A 23,287-nucleotide genomic window follows, 5' to 3' on the forward strand; every position below is an offset into this window, starting at 1 on the left:
TGCAATAGGGCACCTACCCTTGGAAACCCCACTTGCCATATATATAGAGAGAGGGTTGTATGTATATATATATATATATATATATATATATATATATATATATGCATGCAATAGGTCACCTACCCTTGAAAACCTCTCTTGCTATATGTATAATTGGAGATATATATATAGAGAGAGATATATATTACTGCAATAGGGTGCCTACTCTTGGAAATCCCACTTGCCATATGTATGATTTGAGAGATATATCAATATAGAGATAGATATTACTGCAATAGGGCACCTACCTTTGGAAACCCTACTTGCCATATGTATAATTTGAGAGATGTATATATATATATAGAGAGAGAGAGAGAGAGAGATTACTGCAATAGGGCACCTACCCTTGGAAACCCCACTTGCCATATATATAGAGAGAGGGTTGTGTGTGTATATATATATATATATATATATATATATATGCATGCAATAGGTCACCTACCCTTGAAAAACTCTCTTGCTATATGTATAATTGGAGATATATATATATATATATATATATATATATATATATATATTACTGCAATAGGCCGCCTACCCTTTGAAACCCTACTTGCCATATGTATAATTTGAGAGATATATCGATATATATAGAGATATTACTGCAATAGGGCACCTATCCTTGGAAACCTCACTTGCCATATGTATAATTTGAAAGATATATCAATATAGATATAGATATTACTGCAATAGGGTGCCTACTCTTGGAAACCCCACTTGCCATATGTATAATTTGAGAGACATATCAATATATACATCTATATCTATATAGATATAGATATCTATATAGATATAGATATATATACATTGCTACAATAGGGCACCTACCTTTGGAAGCCCCACTTCCCATATATACAATTTGTGAGATCTACCTACCTACCTACCTATGTATATTACTGCAATAGGACTCCTACCCTTGCAAACCCCACTTGCCATATAACTATACACACACCTACCTACCTACCTACTGACTTATACGCCACCTACCCTATATAATACTTCAATAGAGCACCTTCTCTCTATCTCTCTCTCTTCACATTATTGTTTGAATACAACCCTAGCAGCTGATTGCCGTTTGAATCTCTTTCCATCCCCTCTGTTGGAAATCTGGCTCAGAGAACACGGGAACAGATTGCATACATCCAGAGACTGCGTTAATGAGCTGGAGATTTATTCACAAAAAACCCAGCCAATTCAGAAAATTCTCCCCACAAACCCATCATGGGATAAAAAAAGGCTTTCGGGCACTTTTCGTTCCCAAAGCCCCTGATCCTAGATGAATTAGGGAGAAAAACAACTTCTATTTTGGATGGTTTCAAAGAAGAAAGGGGATCTGATCATAAAGAAGGAGAGAGAGAGAAAGAGGCAGAGAGAGAGGGGGGAGAGAGAGAGAATGAGAGAGAGAGAGAGGGAGGGAGAGAGATGCTTGACAAATAAGCAAAGAAGCCCAGGGAGTGATTGGCATGAACTGAAGCAAGGTCTAAGAAGATGCGGGAGCTTCCTATTTGCCATAGCATTGGCGCACCATTGGTTTCAAAGGGGGGGGGGGGGAGCACGGCTAAAAATAGCACCCAGTGCTCTAACACGTGCCTTATGCTAGAAGGAAAGTTTTCTATTATTTGTATTCATCACAGATTCATAGGAATGGAAGACCTGAAAGGAACCCAAGGGCTCCTGGTGTCTCACTGCACCCAGACGGAATGATGCGTATTAGATCCACCCCCAAACCTATCCTTGGGAGGCAAGGGGGACATTTTCGAGGAGGCGTTTTCAAAAAAGATATAAAAAGGGAAGAAAGGATTCCTGTAAGATTTTCTGAATGAGATAATATCTCATTGCAGATAGAGTTATGAAATAAAGAGCTTGGAGATGCCTTAATACAGTGTCCAGACCTCAAGACTGTAAACATGGTTGTAAACAAATCAAACTCTGCACAGGTCCCACCTCCATATTCAGTGAAACAATGGCATTGGTTAAACCGAGTTTGCAGCAAGGAAGTTTTTTCTTTATTTTTCTTGGGTTCCATGTTCAAAATAATTGTTATTATTTATTATTAACTGCATTTCTATGCCACTTGAGACTCAAAGCAGTTTACAACATAATACATGGCAAAATTCAATGCCTCATATATATATAAAAATACTAGCTGTGCCCGGCCACGCGTTGCTGTGGCAAAGTATGGTGGTATGGGAAATAACGTATTGAGGAATTGGTGGTAGTTAAGGTAAAGGGTAAAGGTTCTCCCCTGACATTAAGTCCAGTCGTGTCTGCTCTGGGGGTTGGTGCTCATCTTGAGTCTACACTGCCATATAATCCAGCTGAAATCAGATAATCTGTATTTTATAGGCAGTGTGGAAGAGGCCTGATTGAAGTGGCCCTGGGCTGAGTGGGTTGCTAGGAGACCAAGTGGGTGGAGCTTAGCCTTCTAACTGAAAGCAGACCAAGTGGGTGGAGCTTAGCCTTCTAACTGGCAGCAATTGGATAAAAACAATTATTCCTCTCCCTCTAATTAGGACTTTATATTTCTTTTCTTTTTGTTGTATGAACGCAGAGGCATGGATGAGGGGTTGTGCTACCAAGTTTAGTGTTTCTGGGATGTGTAGTTTTGTTGTTTTGTCCTAGGCCGAAATTTCATTACCCTTTTATATATATAGATATCACATATCTAAATCAAAAACATATAACTGTATAAGTAAAAGGTAAAGGTTTCCCTTGACATGTCATGTCTGACCCTGGGGGTTGGTGCTCATCTCCATTTCTAAGCCAAAGAGCCGGCGTTGTCTGTAGACACCTCCAAGGTCATGCGGCCGGCATGACTGCATGGGATGCCGTTATCTTCCCGCCGGAGCAGTACCTATTGATCTACTCACATTTGCATGTTTTCGAGCTGCTAGGTTGGCAGAAGCTGGAGCTAACAGCGGCCGCTCACTCCGCTCCCCGAATTTGAACCTGGGACCTTTCGGTCTGCAAGTTCAGCAGCTCAGCGCTTTAACACATTGAGCCACCGGAGGCTCCATATATAACTGTATATTAAACCATTAAAACTATAACAACATCAAACATAGATATAAGCATGAAACATGTTATTGCAGCAAATAACATAGGTCCCTTCTCTTCCCCCACCATAAAGGTGATTTCTGATGGGTATCTTTAAATTGTACTTGCTGTAAGTTTTTTAATTGTTTTATTTGATATGTTAATTGGGTTTTATATCAAGATATGATGTTTTAACTGATTATGTATTTTGGTCAGATGTATTTGTATGAATTTTATATGTTGTATGCCGCTTTGAGAGGCCCTCGATAGCGCAGCGGGTTAACCGCTGAGCTGCTGAACTTGCTGATTGAAAGGCTAGCAGTTCGAATCCAGGAAGCGGAATGAGCACCCGCTGTTAGCCTTAGCTTGTGCCAACCTAGCAGTTCAAAAACATGCAGATGTGAGTAGATCAATAGGTACCGCTCCGGTGGGAAGGTAACGGCACTCCATGCAGTCATGCTGGCCACATGACCTTAAAGATGTCTATGGACAACACCGACTCTTCGGCTTAGAAATGGAGATGAGCACCAACCCCCAAAGTCAGACACTACTAGACTTAATGTCAAGAGGAAACCTTTATGCCCCTTTGAATTCCACCAATGGGAGAAAAGTGGGATAGAAATGAATTAATTATTATTATTATTATTATTATTATTATTATTATTATTATTTCATGTATAAACCTTTGACTGTGTGGATCATAACAAATTGTGGAAAGTTCTTGGTGGTATGGGGCTACCAAGCCACCTTGTCTGTCTCCTGAGGAATCGGTATAATGACCAAATAGCAGTAGTAAGAACAGACCACAGAACAACAGACTGCTTCAAGATTGGGGAAGGGGTACGGTAGGGTTGTATACTTTCACCCTACTTATTCAACTTGTACGCAGAACACATCATGCGACATGCAGGGCTTGATGAATCCAAGGCTGGAGTTAAAATTGCTGGAAGAAACATTAACAACCTTAGATATGCAGATGATATACTTTGATGGCTGAAAGTGAGGAGGAGCTGAGGAGCCTCATAACCAAGGTGAAAGAAGAAAGCTGGGTTGCAGTTAAACATCAAGCAAACCAAGATTATGGCAACCAGACTGATTGATAACTGGCAAATAGAGGGCGAAAACGTAGAGGCAGTGACAAACTTTGTATTTCTAGGTACGACGATTACTGCAGACACAGACTGCAGCAAGGAAATCAGAAGATGATTACTTCTTGGGAGGAGAGCCAAGACCAATCTCGATAAAATACTGAAGAGTTGCAACATTCACACGTGCTTCAAATAGACATGGGTTCTTTCTCCCACCCTGGAAATTCCTAAGATATGTATATGCACCTCACTTGCCTCACTAGCAACAGAACCTCTGATGATGCCAGCCACAAAACATCAGGAGAGAATGCTACTGGAACATGGCCACACAACAACCCAGTGATTCCAGCCATGAAAGCCTTCGGCAACACATAGTCTATGCTGATTGAGACGTTTGGGGATTTGAAGTCCAAAAAGAGTAGTATTTTCAAATTCTGTAAGGAAACATATACATTGGCTTCATTGGCTGGAGGATGATGGGACCTGTAATTCAACAAACCCAAACGTTTCCAGACTCTTTAGTTTCCCTATAGGAAAGAGCATGGGATGAAAATGAAGGATTTTCCAAACCAATATATCTTCTATAAAAAGTTACTTCTTTTAAAGAGCAAAGGGATTGACCCTTTAAAAGTGTCACATTAATTATAGAGAAGCCAAGTGTTTTTCTACAAATATATACTTAAAGCTGCTTGGAGACCACAGAATCCCTAATCAGTGTGATTCATTAAAACATAACTTTTCCAAATTTGGATACAAGTCATGGCTACAATCTAGGAAGTAGCATCTTACCGTGGATTTCCAACATAATTGTATTGATCATCTCTTTTGTCCATGCCCAATCTTGTTTGTTATCTCCTACACAGACATATTAAACATCTATAGAACACTTGTCACAGATTGCCATATTTACCTTTTGATAGCTTGACCAGAATCTAATGTGTGTAGGAACATAGAAGAAGGAAACAACTTCCAGTTGACTCATCAGCGACAAGTGATAGTCAATGATGATATAACTTAAGCAGACCACATATTATTCAAGAAAAATCCAGGAGGAGTACAATGAATATATTTGGTCGTTGGCATCTCAGTCTCCCCCTCTGTTGTTTAAAATTTTGCAAATCTACCTTTAACATGGATGAACATGAAGAATTAATGGATCGATTTCACCTTTCCCAGCTTGATTCTGGCTCAATATTTTGGGCTATGACGCTCATTGCTGCTGGCCACTGGCCATGCTTGCTGGTGGCTGTGAGACTTATAATCCAAGTTCTTTGGAGGGTACCATTGTCTAATTCATCACAATGCAGTTTTAAATGTTTATTCAAGCCAGAAGAAAAAGTTGGACCGCACCTATTTTGAATTAGTGTGAACATTGGAATGGTCCTCCCACTGCTATTATCTCTTCCAATCAGGAAGAACCATGGTGCCCAAACTAGCTTGAGCCTTCACTCTCCTCTCTCCCTTTCTAATGTGCCCTGCAAAATAATAAAGGCAAGAGTCAGAAGACAAATTGTGCCAGATTCAAGTAGAATTAGGAATCAATCTTCCTCTTTCTTTTTTCCACTATAGGAAAAGAAATGGAAGGCATAGAGAGGCTGACAATCAGAAGAATGTGACACTATGGCATTGTATTTGTTTTCTCCAAGCTTGTATGGGCAAGAACACAAAGAGCCAAACTACAGGTAAATGGAAGGAACTACAGGCCCCTGATGGCACAGTGTGTTAAAGTGCTGAGCTGCTGAACTTGCGGACCACAAGATCCCAAGTTCAAATCCTGGGAGCGGAATGAGCACCCGCTGTTAGCCCAGCTCCTGCCAACCTAGCAGTTCGAAAACATGCAAATGTGAGTAGATCAACAGGTACCGCTCCGGCGGGAAGGTAACGGCGCTCCATGCAGTCATGCCAACCACATGACCTTGGAGGTGTCTTTAGACAATGCTGGCTCTTCAGCTTAGAAATGGAAATGAGCACCAACCCCCAGAGTCGGTCACGACTGGACTTAACGTCAGGGGAAACCTTTACCTTTACTATAGAGTGCACAATTTCTCACTGACAGTGTTGCTATAAGTCAAAGTTGACTTAATAGTAGTTGACAACACATTTCATCCTTCCATTGACCTTAAGTTTGCCGGTTCAAATCCATGAGATGGGGTGAGCTCCCATCTGTCAGCTCTAGCTTGTGGGGACATGAGAGAAGCCTCCCAGCAGGATGGTAACACATCCGGGCATCCCTTGTGCAACATCTCTGTAGATGGCCAATTCTCTCACACCAGAAGTGACTTGCAGTATGTTTTTAAGTCGCTTCTGACATAATTAAAAAATCCTTTCATTCCACTTGAAAAAAAAGTAGATAAACAAATATTATGTTGCGGGGAGGGGAAATCTACTATACGTACCTAAAACCAAAATATTGTCCATTACAATAAGTTCAATTTTCCTGAATCAAACACTTCAAATCATATTTCCTTAGAATCTAAAGTTCAGATGTACAAGGAATACTAAGATTATACTATTTAACACAATTTTTGTTCCTGAGTTATAAATGTCATTTTCTAATTGGTTCTATCATAAACGGCGCTCCATGCAGTCATGCCGGCCACATGACCTTGGAGGTGTCTATGGACAACGCCAGCTCTTCGGCTTAGAAATGGAGATGAGCACCAACCCCCAGAGTCGGTCAAGACTGGACTTAACGTCAGGGGAAATCTTTACCTTTACCGTCTCTCATAAACACATGGAAAAAGTGTATTTTGCAGGACACCCTGCAGCACAATTTGCCATAGTTTTTCAATGAATATCCTAGAGTCTCAAGCAATTTAACATAGTTTGTGGCAGCCACAAAAACAAAGTTTCTGGAGTATTAACAACTACTTTCAAATTAAGTACCACACAATTAAACAGGAAATAACACTTTCAAACCAGAAACTGATTTTTTTCAAATCTTGTTACATAGTGTTATTGAAACCCTGTTCCCAAACAAATCAGTATAGAGATCAGTTCTGCTTACGCATTTTTCAGAGTGTTGTCCAAAAAAAGGCTGTATTTCAATAGTTGAGCTTGTTTGATCATGTAAGCATTATCTTGCTTGAATATATCACTCTTAGGGCAGATGACTCACTCAAGATATTAAGAGAAAAAATAGAGAGTACACACATCACTATTTTGACCCTGTGTATATTCACTTATGTGACAGTGAATACAGCAAGAACACACCATGCCAAGAAAAAGACCAGACTTATCACAACAACCCAAATAGCCCTGGTCATTATATCTGGCCCCGCTGATGGAGCACTTTGTAACTATTTTTTTAATTATTGTGGTTGTTTTGAATTTCACATACTTATTTTATGTTTATTATTCTTTATTATGTTTAATTTGTTGTTTGGTTTCTTTGCTATGTTGGAAACCACCCTGAGTCCTCTTGAGGAGATAGAAACCCACTGGACAACCTGTATTTTTATTCTTAGAATCCTAATTTACATTTAAGGAGTTCAACACAAAAATTACAGAATTCTTCCATGGGATGGGTTGTTGTATATACTTCACAACCTCTGAGGATGCCTGCCACAGATGTGGGCGAAACGTCAGGAGAGAATACTTCTGGAACATGGCCATACAGCCCTGTGATTCTGGCCATGAAAGCCTTCGAGAACACATAGTTGTCACAAAACATGGTTAGAAGTTCTCAGCCACTTTCCACACTGAAGGGGTAGAACAGGTTGATCTTCCTTCTGCTGTGGCTTTCTTCCTGATAATTTACAAGAAACTAACTACAAAAATGAGAGGATCACTGGCTTTTCTTAGTGGCCAACATAAAGGTAAAGGTTTCCCCCTGACATTAAGTCTAGTCATGTCCAACTGGAGGTTGATACTCATCTCAATTTCTAGGCATTGTTTGTAGACACCTCCAAAGTCATGTGGCCAGCTTGACTGCATGGACCACTGTTACCTTCCCACCAGAGTGGTACCTATTGATATACTCACATCTGCATGTTTTCGAACTGCTAGGTTGACAGAAGCTGGGGCTAACAATGGGAGCTCACTCTGCTCCCTGGATTTGAACTGCCGACCTTTCGGTAGGCAAGTTTAGCAGCTCAACGGTTTAAACAACTGTGCCACCAGGGGCTCCAGTGGCCAACATAGCCAAGGCCATATTCCTCGACCTTCAGCAAGAATATCTTCATACTAAGATCTAGATTAACTTGATGCACATATTTATTAACAACGCACCAGTTTTCTTGGATTCTCAGTAAAATCTCCCTGTTCTCAATTGCTCTTTTCCACTTTTTCCCTTTTGTAGTCCATGTTTTCATGCATGGGTTGATTATTCCTTATCTGAAATGCTTGGGACCAGAAATGTTTTGGATTTTGGGGGGGGGGGGGGGGGTGGATTTTGGAATTCAAATTCTCTCTCTAGCACCTCCTAGTGGCCTCCACTGATTTAATGGAACAGTACCTAAAAATCATCCAGTGTTGTAATCTATACTGTTGGTATTTTAAAATATGTATAAAATTACCTTCAAACTTAGGTGTATGTGAAACATAAATGGATTTCATCTTCATTCTAAAATCCATTTTTTTTCCAAAATGCAAAACATTTCTGGTCCCAAGCATTTCAGACAAGGAATAATCATTCTCTCTAAACACACAATAGGCTCTTTATATTCATGGATTCTGTACCCACTGAGTCAATCATTCATGGTTTCAAAATATTTTTTAAATAATCCAAAAAATCAGACCTTTATGTTTCCATTTTATATAAGGGACATCTTTTTGTACATTATTGTCTGTACCGTGTTTCCCCGAAAATAAGACAGTGTCTTATATTATTTTTGTTCCCAAAGATGCGCTAGGTCTTATTTTCAGGGGATGTCTTATTTTTCCATGAAGAAGAATTCACATTTATTGTTGAACAAAAAAATGAACATTTATTATATACTGTACAGTAGTTTTCATCACAAACCAACATAACCAAACCAGACAAACTGACTCCTGTCAAGAATTTCTTGTTATTACCATTATTTCCATGTACAACTCCTATGTACATTTACCAATCCTGCATGCTCTGGTGTTTTGTTTGGCGGGCGCCGAGCATGCTTCCAAGCAAAAACTTTGCTAGGTCTTACTTTCGGGGGAGGCCTTATATTTAGCAATTCAGCAAAACCTCTGCTAGGTCTTATTTTTTGGGGATGTCTTATTTTTGGGGGAACAGGGTAGCAGAAACTTGAGCATCCATGGATGTTAGTATCCTGTTTGTAGTAAATTCATTTAATCTAAATTAACATTAAATTAAAAAAAAGAATCTTAGATTTGGAAGGGCTCACAAGGCCCATCTAGTCCAATCCCATACATGTATACACTACTAAAGCACTTCTGAAAGATGCCCATCCAACTTCTGTTTAAAGATCTCCAAAGATTAGAAGTCCAATTTTTGAGGATATATTCCAATTAAACAGATCATACAAGCAATACATAGTGAGATGGAACAGACAAGAAATTCTTCTTAATGATTAAATCAAATAAGGTTTGTTTTTGGGGATTTTTTTTTTGTAATTTGAACCCATTTGCCTATAACCTAGTCTCTGGAGCAGCTTGAAAACAAGTTTGCTCCAACTTCTGCATTATGTCCCTTCGGATTTTAAAAAATGGCTATTATGTCATCTCTCAACCTGCTCTTCTATAAGTTAAATATATCCAACTCCCTAAGTCATTACTTATGAGGCATAGTTTCTAGACCTTTGATCATCTTGGTCACCCTTCTCTGGACATATTCCTCCTTCTAATCTATGAAGATCCCTAAATCCATTTCAGGAAATGACAAAATGGGATTTTTGCAGTTACGACAATTAATTAGACTATGAAACTATTTTAGAATCTATGGGGGAATCCATCTTATTCTGGAAGGTTTCATGTAATCTACTCCAAAGATGTTAATGGTGTGACTATAACTGGAACAAATGTGATGAAAGAATCCACAATGTGGGCATATAGTAGTGTAGTTACTTCTCATGATCGGACTGCACTTTGGAGTACACTGTGAAAGGCCACAAAGCTTCCTGGACCTAATGAGAGACAAAGAGCTGATTCCAAATTCTGAAATCTTCACTCTTGTTGATGGGAGGTATACGGAAGACCTAACATTTACAGTGAACTAGCACTTCCTCAAATGTAGGGTTTGCTTTGAGACCTCCATGAACATGGGCCACTATATTCATCCCAAGGGCTAGCGGGAATAGGTTGTGTCCTTTTTTGTGATGGTGGCTGGTGGGCTTTCATGTTGGGAGTTCAGAGAATCCGCTGTGGCTTTTATTCAAGACTTTAAAATAGTTATTTAAGGTGCTGAAATATATGTAATCTGCCAAAGCAGGTTCATCAACTCCCCTCCCCACTCCCAACATGGTGAAGACTGTTTCCGTACTTACGTTCTGGAAACCATGCCCTATGAGGAGCACCTTAGGGAGTTAGAGAAGAGACAGTTAAGAGGGGGCATGATAGCTATGCTGAAATATTTGAAATGATGTTGTAACGGAATGGCCTGCCTTGCAGGGTTGGTGTGTAAAGTCAGTTCTGGGCCTTCGTAAGAAAGGCAGAGCCAGGCAAGGGGAGGAGAGATCAGGCAGCTCCATATATGGTAGTGGAGTCTGATTGGTGAATGGAGTTGGAGGGAGTTGCCTAGCAACAGGAGATGGGCGGCACCAGAGAGGCAGAAAGAGATATTTGGACAGAGAGTTAGTGAGTCAGGAAGTGGAGTTTGAAGGGAAAGGAAGAAAGTGTTTGGGGGCTATTAGTAAAGAACCTCTTTGAGGGAAAAAGTTTTAATAGCCTTCAGGGAGAAGGGCTAGATATTGTAGAAAGCCTCTAAGGGTTAGAGTGCTTATTATACGAGCCTCTGGAAGAGAGCTCTGTGAGGTTTTTTAAAAGCTTGCTATGTTCTCTGGTGAGGGAACATAGTTTCTGAAGAAATCAAGTTAAAGAACCATTTTATTTTAAGTAACCAGCCTGTTATTCTTTTGTAACCAATATGCAACCTTCATGTTATTGTTCAAATAAACATCACAGTTCTGTTTTTATTTCACCCCAAGTTTTCGTGTCTTCCTGTTCATCATAATAAGGAGATGGCCTCTTTGCTCATTAACCATCACTCTAAAAGTCAGAGTTTCCCGCCATTTTGGGGTTTTTTTCTTGTATGGCTCTGATGAGCAGTGGCACATATGTTATAATTGGTGGTAGCAACTGTACATTTAATATAATTGGTGGCAGCAAATTGCCTCGCTTTTCAGAGATGTCATATAGAAGAGCAAATGAACTTGTTTTATGCTGTTCCAGAGATCAGGTCATACAGCAATGGATTGGATTCTGTAACAAATCTGGCCTACCTTACAAGGTTGGTGAGTGGCCCACTTCGCAGGACTGGTGTGTGGCCATTTTGTGAGCAGGGCTGAGGGTGCGGCCATTTTGTAGGCGTAACTTGCAACAGCTCAGCAGAGCAAGGGAGAGGAGCAATGAAGTAGTCATTACCATAGATGCAATCTGATTGGTTGAATGCAAATGAGAAGTTGCTTAGCAACTGGAGATGGGCAGAGCCAAAGTGACAATTAGAGCCAGGAATTTTTTTTCAGTTATCAGTTAGGGCTTGGACTCCAGTCAGTGAGCAATTGGCTTCTGAAAGTCAGTCAGTTAGGAGTTGGTCTTTGGAATTCAGTCAGTTGGGAACTGTGTTTTGAGAAAGAAGCCTCTTTGAGGAAATATAGGGAAAGCCTTTAAGAAAGAAAGGGCTGAGGCCTAATTTTGTGAGCTCTATGGTATAGAGAGTTACTGTTTAAATCCATGAGAAGTGGATTTAAAAGTAAATTGTCCTGTTTGAGTTTCCTTGGTGAAGGAACATATTTATACAGAAAGCAAGTTATATGAACATCCTTTGAAGTAGAAAAGCACAAGCCTTTAATGAAACCACTAAGCATCTATACTGTTCAATGTTAATGAAACCATCACAAATATTTACTGTTCAAACTACAAATAAACAACCATTTCTTGTTTCTTCTCATATAAAGTGTCACGTCTCTCTCTCTCAAATATCCTAATATAGAAGAGGCTCCTGAATAAAGCATTGGTGGCAAAATTTGATGGAAGTAGTGAGTTCAAATCCTCTACATATTTGGTGGCAGCAGAAATAGAAATCCCTGCAATTCTGATAATTTGATAAAATCCTCCCTATTGCATATTGTTTTAACCCCTCTATTCTCCATAGATTCCATCTGCAGGAAAAGAGATTCTACCTAAACACTAAGAAGAACTTCCTAATGGTAAGAACTGTTTCGTGGTAGGATATTCTGCCTTGGAGTCCCCTTCTCTGGTGAGTTTTAAACAGAAACTGGATGATCACCTGTTGACTGTTCTTTGATCACGTATTCCAGCATGGCATGGGATTAGGCTATATGTTCCTTGTGGTCTCTTCCAAATTTGTGATTCTATGATTCTGTAACAGTGAGCTGAAAGTTGCCTGTAGTGACTGATGTTCAAATGTCAGGAAAAACCTGTCAGGGAAATAGCCTATTGCTATACTCTTCCAAGGAATCTGATGATAATGTGCCATGATATCCTCTAGAGCATGTGCAAAGAGAATCTGCCTCAAGCTAAGTGTGTGTAGACAATATTTCCTTAACCCCCAAGGAGCTGAGACAAAATATGATATTAGCGAACAGAGCTTTTAGCTCTATGGATTGGTTTGTTTCAATTATCCCAGATCCTTGGCATATCTTTTCTGGAAATAATCCATTGCTCCACATTGAATTGGGTCTTTTATCTCAAGCATTTGCAAACAAATGCAAAACAAGCAAGCAAACAAAAAAGAAATGAAAGGAGGATGTGGCCTTTCCAGCTCTTAGCAGCAAGGTGGTATACGACTGTGAACAATTCCTAAACTTTTTATCCTAGGAGAACAGAAAATCTGTGAGAACAGATGGTGACTAGGAATCCCAAGTAGGTCACTCTCTGCTGAGTTAATGTTCGTGCTAACACAGTACTTTCCCAGCAAGCATTTGCTCCGCTCTGTTTTCAGCTAACTGCCTTCAGTGTTTTTGATAACTTTTGATCTGATGCCACTCTTAACTGCATTCTATTTGATTTTGTAATTACTTTCAGGCTGAAGCTCATGGAGATATTGAAGAAAATCTGGGTTGCAAATATTCCCTGTAATAACGGGTATGCTGGCGTCTCTCTTATCTGATTTTAGACTGTTATTGCAGCTTGGGGTCTTTCCTCCTTCTGAGGAACACACCTGATCTAATTGAAAACAATAATGGGAAGTCAGTGACAGGATTACAGCCTGTACAATGCACTGTAATGAACGAAGCAATCTGCCCAATATCAAGTCATGCTATGGGACTTTTCATATTATACAGTTACAGCACTGTAGATTTTATCACACAAAGTCGCTATTCCATGGCAGTCATTCTATCGTAACACAAGCACTCTGGTTATCACACCTCTCTCCATTAGCACAATTGCACCAATCTGTTGATCCGTGACCCCATACCTTCATAACCCTGCCTTCAAACACTTTGGCTGTCAGTGTTTTTAAAATTAATATTAAAAGGAATTTCACAGCTGCAGCTATGGTTAATTTAAAAAGTAAAATACTACCAAAATATTTTTTTTAATTCCTGACTCAGAAATAGTGAAGGGAAGTGGGAAAGTGAGAAAGGAAGGCAATTGGTTTTGCCCATCAATAGTGAGGGATGTGCTAAGCACGAGGAGGAGACAGATGGGTAGTGGTGTGAGCATGCCCTTGTGTGATAGGGACAGTCTGGCTTCAATACTAGTTTGCTTTCCTTATGTGACAAAGTGCCATGATTTCACTTTAATTGCCTTAGATCAGTCCTGTGGAAATCTTGATCCAGTCCTGTAGAATCATGGAAATTCTAGGGAATGGTTTTGAGAATTCTCTGTGATCTAGCTTCTCATCAGATAACAAATTTTAGCATTCCATGGCAATTAGCATAGAATCATAGAGCGATAGCATGGAAGGCACCACATGTTCATCTATCCAGACTGACCTATTCCAGGAATGAGAAATTGTCAATCACCAGATGATTTTGGCCTACAGCTCCAGCAGCTGTAGTGAGCATAGCCAATAGTTTGAATTTATGAAAGTGCAATCAATCCAGAAATATTTGTAGGGTCACAGGTGCTTACCATATTGTCTTTGACAGCAGCTCTCCAGGATCACAGGCACTGGTTCTTTTTGCCACCTGCTCACTGATCCTCAACACTGAAAATGCCAGGGATTTAATCTGTGGTTTACTGCCCTCATGCACTCTACCAATGGATGATGAAATCATACATATGTGTGTGTATCATGTACATACACACACACACATTAAGATTATATATATGTATATACACATGTGTGTGCACACATACATCTATACATATAATAAAAGTGAAAATATGTATGTGTGTATGTGGCGCGGGTGTCTATTCACACAGACAGCCTCCAGTCTCCAAAAACAGGCTATAGTTCCCAGTGCTGTGGAGCCACCAAGTCACTTCCTTCCAGGACATTGTAGGGTACAGCGAGCACATCCCAGTGTTCCTTTCTCCCTCCATTTGCATGACCCCACCCACTGCCTCTCTCTTAATTCTTTCCTACCCTTTTTATGGCACACAGCAAACAGATATATTGATCAGCAACTGAACATACTGGAGAGAGATGTTTGGGGAGAATTCACCATGATATATAAGAGTTGTAGGGACTGGAATGTATAGTTCACCTGCTATTTAACAACACTCTGAACCCCACCAATGATAGATCTGGAACTCACTTGGCACACAGACACAACATGGCCAAAACTGCATACTGGCGGAGTTTGGGGGTGATTGATCTTGACATCCAGGAGTTATAGTTCAGCCATATTCAGAGAACACTGAACCCACCAAGTAACGGATCTGGTCCAAACTTGGCACACAGACCCAACATGGCCAACTGTGAATACTGGCAGAATTTGGGGGAGTGTTGACCCAAGATTTTTGGGAATTGTAGTTCACCCACATCATTATGAATTTTCTTATGGGAGCATTCATAAAAAGATTTTTTTCCTAAGACATAGCACAACAGATGACCAAACTGATATTACCTAACATCCAAAAACAAACAATGCCCTTTTCAAATAACCCAGACATCACCGGTACCTAAGCTAGTATGTATTTATATATATTCTTAAAATGTCCCATAAGCTCTGATACCAGAACAGCAGGAACTGGTCTGAGACATGAGTGTTTATGCCTAAATTTTAGGCTTTAATTTTGTCCAAACTATTAACTATATGGCGAGTATTCCAAGAGAAAAAATTAGTAAAGCAAATCTTGGGAATATTACTTTTTTGGACTATAGCTCCCAGAATCCTGCAGTGAGTGAAATAAGCAAAGGCATGAGAGAAAATAAGTGCGCTATAAAGGGAATAAAGGGAGTGAGTTAATAGGAAAAAACAATTACACAAGTAAAACTAGTCCATTACTGAATGGGTTTCATGGTGGGTAAATTATGCCTATTACTCAAGAAAATAAAGAATACACATCACATCAGGATGTCTGTCCTATGCGCACCAGGATGCTTGCCATAAAATTTTATGTACGTTGCTCCCAAAGAGAACCCAGCAAGAAGTTTCTTCATCACAGCAGTGCCAAAACAAAGATGTCGGATATGTAAAAGAAAAGAATGAAAATCAAAAGAGAGAAATAGAGACGTAAAACATTATGGGAGCAATAAAATGAAGCAAAACCAAGCATGACTATAAAGGAGTGGCTCATTAAAGGGCGTCCTTTGCAACAGAAGTCAAAAGCTTGGGATCAGTCACCAAGAGAGTTGTCTACTAGGTTTTGCCCAACAGGACAGAAAGAAATATCTATCCCAAAGACTTTTCAAAAGTTTTTAAAGAAGAATATAGACATTTAAGGACTTCATCACATGGGGGACAGTAGGGATCAACATGGGAAACCATGGGGTAGCCTTACCGTGTCCCCTTACCGTTGTGGGTCATGGACTGCCACCAGACAATGTTTCTGTGCTGTCCCTGGCTTCATTGAGTGCTGCCTCGGCTTCTTCGATGAGGAGATGGTTGGTTAGTCACCCAACTTCTCAGGGCTCCCTCTTAGAATGCTGCTTGCATAGAACTCATTGGAGCCCCACCAGAAGTCGCCCTGCATCATTTGATAGGGCTCCAGTGGACTCCATCCTGGCAGTGTACTGGCAGCATGCTGAAATGGGGAAACCACTCATCTGATGAGGCCATAAGTAATGTTTTCTCTAGTTTCCTAAATTATGTTGGTCTTTTTTGGGGCACAGCTAGTACTTTGAATTATGACTGAAATAGACTGGAAATGGCCATTATAGCTTTCAAGCAGACTTGCCGACCACACAACAGGAGGTGTCTACAGACAACACAGGCTCCTCACCTTGGAAACGTAAAAGAGCACCTCCCCCAGAGCCAGAGATGAGCACGACCTCCAGAGCCAGCAATGAAAGAAGAAGCCTTTTCCTTTTCCTGTGTATTTGTGTCTCATTGTATATTATTGTAATAAGGCATTGAATGTTTACCTGTGTCTGTTTATATGCTGTAATCTGTTCTGAGTTCATGCAGGGAGAAGGGTGGAATATAGTTGTTGTTGTTGTTGTTGTTGTTGTTGTTGTTATTATTTAAGCATGATGATATTCCCTATAACTGGACCCCATCAATATCTAACTGGTCCTGAAAAAGAGTTTTATGAGTACTCCTAAAAAAACCCAACAAATCAATATGTCCTGAAACAAAGTCTGAACTTTCTCTAGAAGCCAAGATGACTAAACTGGAGCTGCTGTACTTTGGACATATATCAGAAGACATGTCTTACTAGAAAAGACAATAATGTTTGATTAGGTAGAAGGGAGTAGGAAAAGAGAATGATTGAATTCCAGATTGACTTAATCAAGGAAGCCACAGTTCCAAGTTACAAAACCTGAGCAGGGCTGTTGATGAAAAGAGGTCTCATTCATGAGTTTGCTATAAGCCAAAGTCAACTTGACAGCAGTTAACAATGACAACTGGTTGCCGTATTCTGAATTTTTTTCTAGTTTCTGAACATTTTTACAAGGTTGCCTATATATCTTTACTGCAATAGTCCAAACAAGATATAAGGAAGTGATTCTCTACCTGTGGGTCCCCAGGTGTTTTGGCCTACAACTTCCAGAAATCCCAGCCAGTTTATCAGCTGTTGGGATTTCTGGGAGATGAAGACCAAAACATCTGGGGACCCACAAGTCGAGAACCAATGATATAAGGTATGATTTACTACTGAAGAAGGGGAGGTTAAAAAACAAAGTTCGAATGGAGAATGGATAGGAAAGCGGAAAAATGTGAGGGATAAGGCAGTGGCAGAAGGCAAGTTCCTACCCTCCCAGGCACCACTAAAAAACCGTTCATGTCCCTAGTTATAGCAAGCATTTCATTTGATTTTCTGATGCCTTGAATCTCCCCACTCAGAGCTGCACTGTGAGCCCAAATTGTGATCTAACAAAAATATCTTCCTCCTGCCCATTTTTAAATTTATATACTTTTATTAAGCCTCTCCATTTAACACCTAACCTGCCACTTGGTCTGACACTGCAGGCAGGGATCATGTATTGTACTGCCAGTTCTGTCCCCTGATATATTTTTCATCATATGAAGTCCTAGGGTTATCATTGGTTCCTATGGGGAAATGTGAAATGAAATATCTTCTTCAAAGCAGCAAAGCCTATAGGGGACAGCTTGGCCTCTGTTGGCGAGGAACCCCAGGGAAGCCGGAGTCTCTGCTGTATAAGTGACCTTGCTCTGCCCCTTTTCTGTCAAAATGAAAGCTCTTTTGCTTGTTGCTATTTTTAAAATCAGGTTTTCACTTTCTTGTAACGGCAGCAGTCATTTCATTTTTTTCAAAATATTGATGCAGCCTCCAGTTTCCTACAGCTGTGAACATAGTTTCGGCAGCTGTTGAATCCAGACAGTATCAATATTTTGTCAAGATTCAGCTTTCTCATAATAGCAGCAGTCATTTAGAGCAGGCCTTCTTTCAGGAGATATTTCAAACAACAAGTCAAAAGCTCGCTCCTAATACGATGAGTAATCACAGTGCGATTTTGCAAATCTGACAATTGCTATTCAGGCTTCTCCTCCTCTTCCTTTTTGCTTTGCAAATACCTTGTCAGCGACATGATCTTTTTCCTCAAAAAGTTAATAAAGTGTGACTAGAAATGATCCAGAGTCTTTGAGATATTCTTTTGCCTTATAGGCCAGGCAAATGAGGCCCCTCTGGTAGAATACATAATTTACAAACAAAAGGTTCTAGTTTGTGATGTCTGTTATCTAGAGTTCTAGCTCTTCTTCTCCTTCTCCTTTGTCTTCTTTGTCTTCCTCTTCTCCTCTTCCATTTTGCTCTCCCACATTTCACATATAAAAATTGGGACACTTGTGGTCAAGCAACATCAGAGAGTAGTCAAGATGGAAAAAACTATTCATGAGGTGGAAATGACAAACTATGAGAGGCTGTAGGTAAAGATAAAGGTCTTTCCCTGACATTAAGTCTAGTCGTGTGGGACTCTGGGGGTTGGTGCTCATCTCCATTTCTAAGCCGAAGAGCCGGCATTGTCCATAGACACCTGCAAAGTCATGTGGCTGGTATGACTGAGTTCTAATAAATTGTTGAATCTGCAAATGGAGGACTGACTGATACTTCTAGTAAGTAAATTTCTGTGCTGGACTGGGAAGAAATCTCTAAATGGAAGTTCTATTGATTAATATGAGAGATATTAAGTGAGATAGCTGTTGCAGCTTTTTTTAAAAAAATGTTTTTGTCAAAAAAATTTAAAATTCCCTAAAATCAGTAGATGTGTGAATATTTCTGAAGGTTGGGGGGGATGATCCCCTGTTATCCTGTGTCATGCTATAGAAAATTCAAGGAGATAGCTCTTGTAGTTTTTATTTTAATAAATGTTTTTATAAAAACTTTGAAAATTCCCCAAATATCAGTGGATGAGTGAAACATTCTGAAACATGATGGGCTAACAGTGGCAAATGTGTTCTACCATTGTAGCAAGTTTCACCCCAATCGCTGTTCAAATGAAGGAGAAAAGAGCCCCTGAAGTTTCCCTACTTGTGCAATGACTAAAACGTAAAAGTAATGAAATTTCATTACTCTTATTATAGTAATAAAAAATCACTAACAATACTTTAGAATCATTTTAGAAATGAAACACTGGCACCCTCTAATTTTGTAATGATTGTAATTGATCGCAAAGTTCTAATAGATAATATAGCAAAAATACACAGGAAGATTATTGTTGAAATATAACTAAAATATGTATATCACTTCAAAATGTAAAACATCTACAAAAGTTTAATATAGTTGTAGGTAGAAACAATTTTGGACCAAGCAATGCTGGAATTATATAATATAGATATAAATTAAAGAGAGATGGTGCCAACAAGCATCATTGTTTTACTTTTTTATTTATGGAGATAAGATCTGTTGATGAGAGGGAAATGCCAACTCTTGTTTCTCGCACTTAGAAAACAGTTCCTTGATTAGAAACAATAGGCAATTATCTATGCTTGTGTTCGTCAGTTTATGCCATAACAGGTTTCTGTCAATCTAGTCAAAAGCTACAGCTATATCAACAAAAGACAGCATTTCCTTGTTGAGTTAAAAAAAATAATCAAACAAATGTCAGTTCTGTTCTGCCCTTTCCTAATACCAGCCTGTTCAGACTGTTTGCAGCTTCCCAATTTTTCAATTTTCAAACAGATATTTACTATATAATTGAGAGTCAATGTGTAAAAGACTAATATGTTGATAATTATTGGTTTGTAAATAATCATCCTTCTTGTGAATAAGAACAACTACACTATTTCCAGCCCACTGGCATTATACCTGTATTGTTGATTTGGGTAAATGTCTGACTAATATAAGATCTCACAACTTAGGAAAGTATTTGAATATTTCTGGAGGGCTCATATTTTCTCCTGGGGCTTTGTTCAGAGTAAAAACTGCAATCACATTCTTTTTTGACACAAACACAGGAGGCCAATAGGGCAAACAAGTAGAAAGATAGTTCCCTGAAGATACTGCTACACAAAATCTGCGAAAATGAATATTCTATTGGTGTGATAAAATTTGCCCAACAAGTACTGGTATGTCTGAGAGCATAATAATAGAAATGTTATCCCAAATCCGCTTCTCATTCTTTTTCATCACAATGAGGATCTCAGTTGGATGAAAAGGGTCTATTATTTTATATGCTGATGATATGCTATTAATTTCACTTACCTGTCTGGGTTTGAGAAGGCTTCTCTCTAATCTGAATGTATTTTGTTCAAAAGAAAAGCTGAACCTGAACCATACCCAAACAAAGGTGATGGTGTTTGGAAAGAGACACTCATTTTCAGTGGTTCATAAAAAATAATTAGATTGAACAAAGCTAGGGGTTCATGTACCTGAATTGAAGTCATTACCCACATTCTGTATAGTTCTGCTATCTGAGAATCAGGAATGACTCTCGGGTGGCTAAACTGTATATAGTTCTGAATAATTTTTCAATGCTTGCACCTGGAATTCCTGCAGCTTTGGTTCAAGCAGATGTCAGTTTTCTTTCTATTAGATTTCATATGCATTTAATGTTACTTAACTATTGAAGATTCTACAGTTAGGGTTTTCTCCAAGTCATGTTTTGAGCAACTTTCAAAATGCAATGGTTGGAATTCAAGACATCAAACATTCCTTCAATTGCATCCTCCTCCACTTGGTCATTTTTCTGTCTTCAATTCAATTCAGTTCTTCTCCTCAGTCAAGACATAGTATTATTACTCAGTTTTGAATTTTGTCCTGACTATGGCACACAATTGGCTAGGCAGACTACTAACAACTATGTAACACAATTTTTGTTCTTGGGTTATAAATGCCATTTCCTAATTAGTTCTATCATAAAAACATGGAAAATGCAGCCCAGTTTGAAATAGCTTTTCAATGAATATCTCATAGAGTCTCAACCAATTCAACACTGTTTGAAAGTACAGTAGAGTCTCACTTATCCAACATAAACGGGCCGGCAGAACGTTGGATAAGCGAATATGTTGGATAATAAGGAGAGATTAAGAAAAAGCCTATTAAACATCAAAATAGGTTATGATTTTACAAATTAAGCACCAAAACATCATGTCATACAACAAATTTGACAGAAAAAGTAGTTCAATAAGCAGTAATGTTATGTTGTAATTACTGTATTTACAAAATTAGCACCAAAATATCATGTAATATTGAAAACATTGACTACAAAAATGCATTGGATAATCCAGAACGTTGGATAAGCGAGTGTTGGATAAGTGAGACTCTACTGTAGTTGTTATATTCCAGAAAATGAAGTTTCTGGAGTATAACAACTACTTTCAAAGTAAGTACCACATGATTAAACAGGAAGTAACACTTTCAAATCAGGAACAGATTTTTTTTTTTTACATAGTGAATTGCTGAAAATGGTATAGATACTATGGTTCTGACCATCGACATTTACCTGTCAAAGCTCACATTTGCAAAATTTAGCTAAGTTTGTACAGCTCTACATTTTTAAAGTATCAAATATTCTCATACTGTTTCGACCTCCATTTCTGCATTGGTTGGGGCCGGGCTGTGGCGCAGGCTGTTGAGCAGCTGCAATAAATCACTCTGACCATGAGGTAATGACCCTGTTTCCCTGAAAATAAGACATCCCCAAAAAATAAGACCTAGCAGAGGTTTTGCTGAATTGCTAAATATAAGGCCTCCCCCAAAAGTAAGACCTAGCAAAGTTTTTGTTTGGAAGCATGCCCGGTGCCCGCCAAACAAAACACCAGAACTTGCAGGATCGGTAAATGTACATACCAGTTGTACATGGAAATAATGGTAATAATATATTAAAATGTTATATTATTTATATTTATACAGTAGTAACAAGAAATTCTTGACAGGAGTCATAGTTTGTCTAGTTTGGTTATGTTGGTTTGTGATGACAACTACGAAATATAAATATTGTAAATAATAATAAATAATAAACTGCGGATTTTCCACATTATTTGCTCTCCTGTTCTCTGTATTTTGAACCACAAACCAAATTTTAGGGATATATTCTATCATATCTACATTCCAATTGTGTTTAAGAAAACATTTTCTATCTCTTGTGTGATATCAATTCTATGGTCACTCGCCATGTTTCTCTTTTTGCCCTGGCAGCAATGAAATTTGAGACAAGCTTTATCTCCAGTAAATTGTTCTGGGGATGCTCTTATCTAATCTAATGTCATCTAATCTAATTATATATCGATGTTTATATTTAGTGGTTTTAACTGTATCGTACTTTAATTCTATTGACTATTTTATATGTAACATTTAAATGCTATTAATTTTTATATTTTTTTCTTTTGTTGCACTTTTTTTTTTTAAATAATTTTTATTGAGGTTTTACAATGAATTGTGGGGGAGGGTGAGGGAGGAGGATATGACTCATGTATGTGAGGGGAAGCATAGGAAAAGGAAGGGAGGGAAATATTGGGGAATAGGTGATTGGGGAGGGGAAGGGCAATAGGTAAATAGGGAAGGGGGGGAAAGCCCTATCCTAGGGGGGTAGGATAGGGGGGAGGGGTACATGACTTCCAATCAACCAGCTTCCATCTTCAAACATGTAGTTTCTTCATTTCATCATCATTGAAGATATTCTTCCAGGGGTGACCAATTTGTTTCTCTCATTGGTCTTCCCGTAGTTTTTTTGATCAGGAAGGTTAGTCTGTCCATGTTTTTAATATCCATTAGTTTCTCCAGCCACAATTCTTTTGAGAGATTTTTTCCGTCCTTCCAGTTTCTTGCTATCACAAGTCTGGCGGCCGTTACCATATATGTAAATAGTCTTTCCTTATTCTTCTTCTCTTGCTCTGGAGTTGTTATCCCCCCTTCTTTAAAGTTATATAGACCTAGTAAATAATATTCCGGTTTGCACTCAAATTCCAGTTTTAATATCTTTTTACATTCTGTGTGAATTGTTTTCCAATACTTTTTTATTATCTTACAATTCCACCACATGTGGAAATATG

The 23,287-nt window shown here is 38.9% G+C and overlaps 1 long non-coding RNA gene across 2 annotated transcripts; it reads left to right on the top strand.

Moving 5' to 3' along the window:
• The first annotated feature begins 3,612 nt into the window (after window positions 1-3,612).
• Window positions 3,613-22,272, top strand: LOC134299244 (uncharacterized). 2 transcript variants are annotated; one of them, XR_010006429.1, is made up of 3 exons: window positions 3,613-5,845; window positions 12,412-12,516; window positions 13,305-22,272. It is a non-coding gene; the product is annotated as an uncharacterized LOC134299244 (long non-coding RNA). The 2 variants fall into 2 exon arrangements; XR_010006428.1 differs by having other exon boundaries at window positions 12,412-22,272.
• The last annotated feature ends 1,015 nt before the right edge of the window (window positions 22,273-23,287 follow it).

This window comes from Anolis carolinensis, chromosome 5 (assembly GCF_035594765.1).
Source record: "Anolis carolinensis isolate JA03-04 chromosome 5, rAnoCar3.1.pri, whole genome shotgun sequence".
NCBI lineage: Eukaryota > Metazoa > Chordata > Lepidosauria > Squamata > Dactyloidae > Anolis > Anolis carolinensis.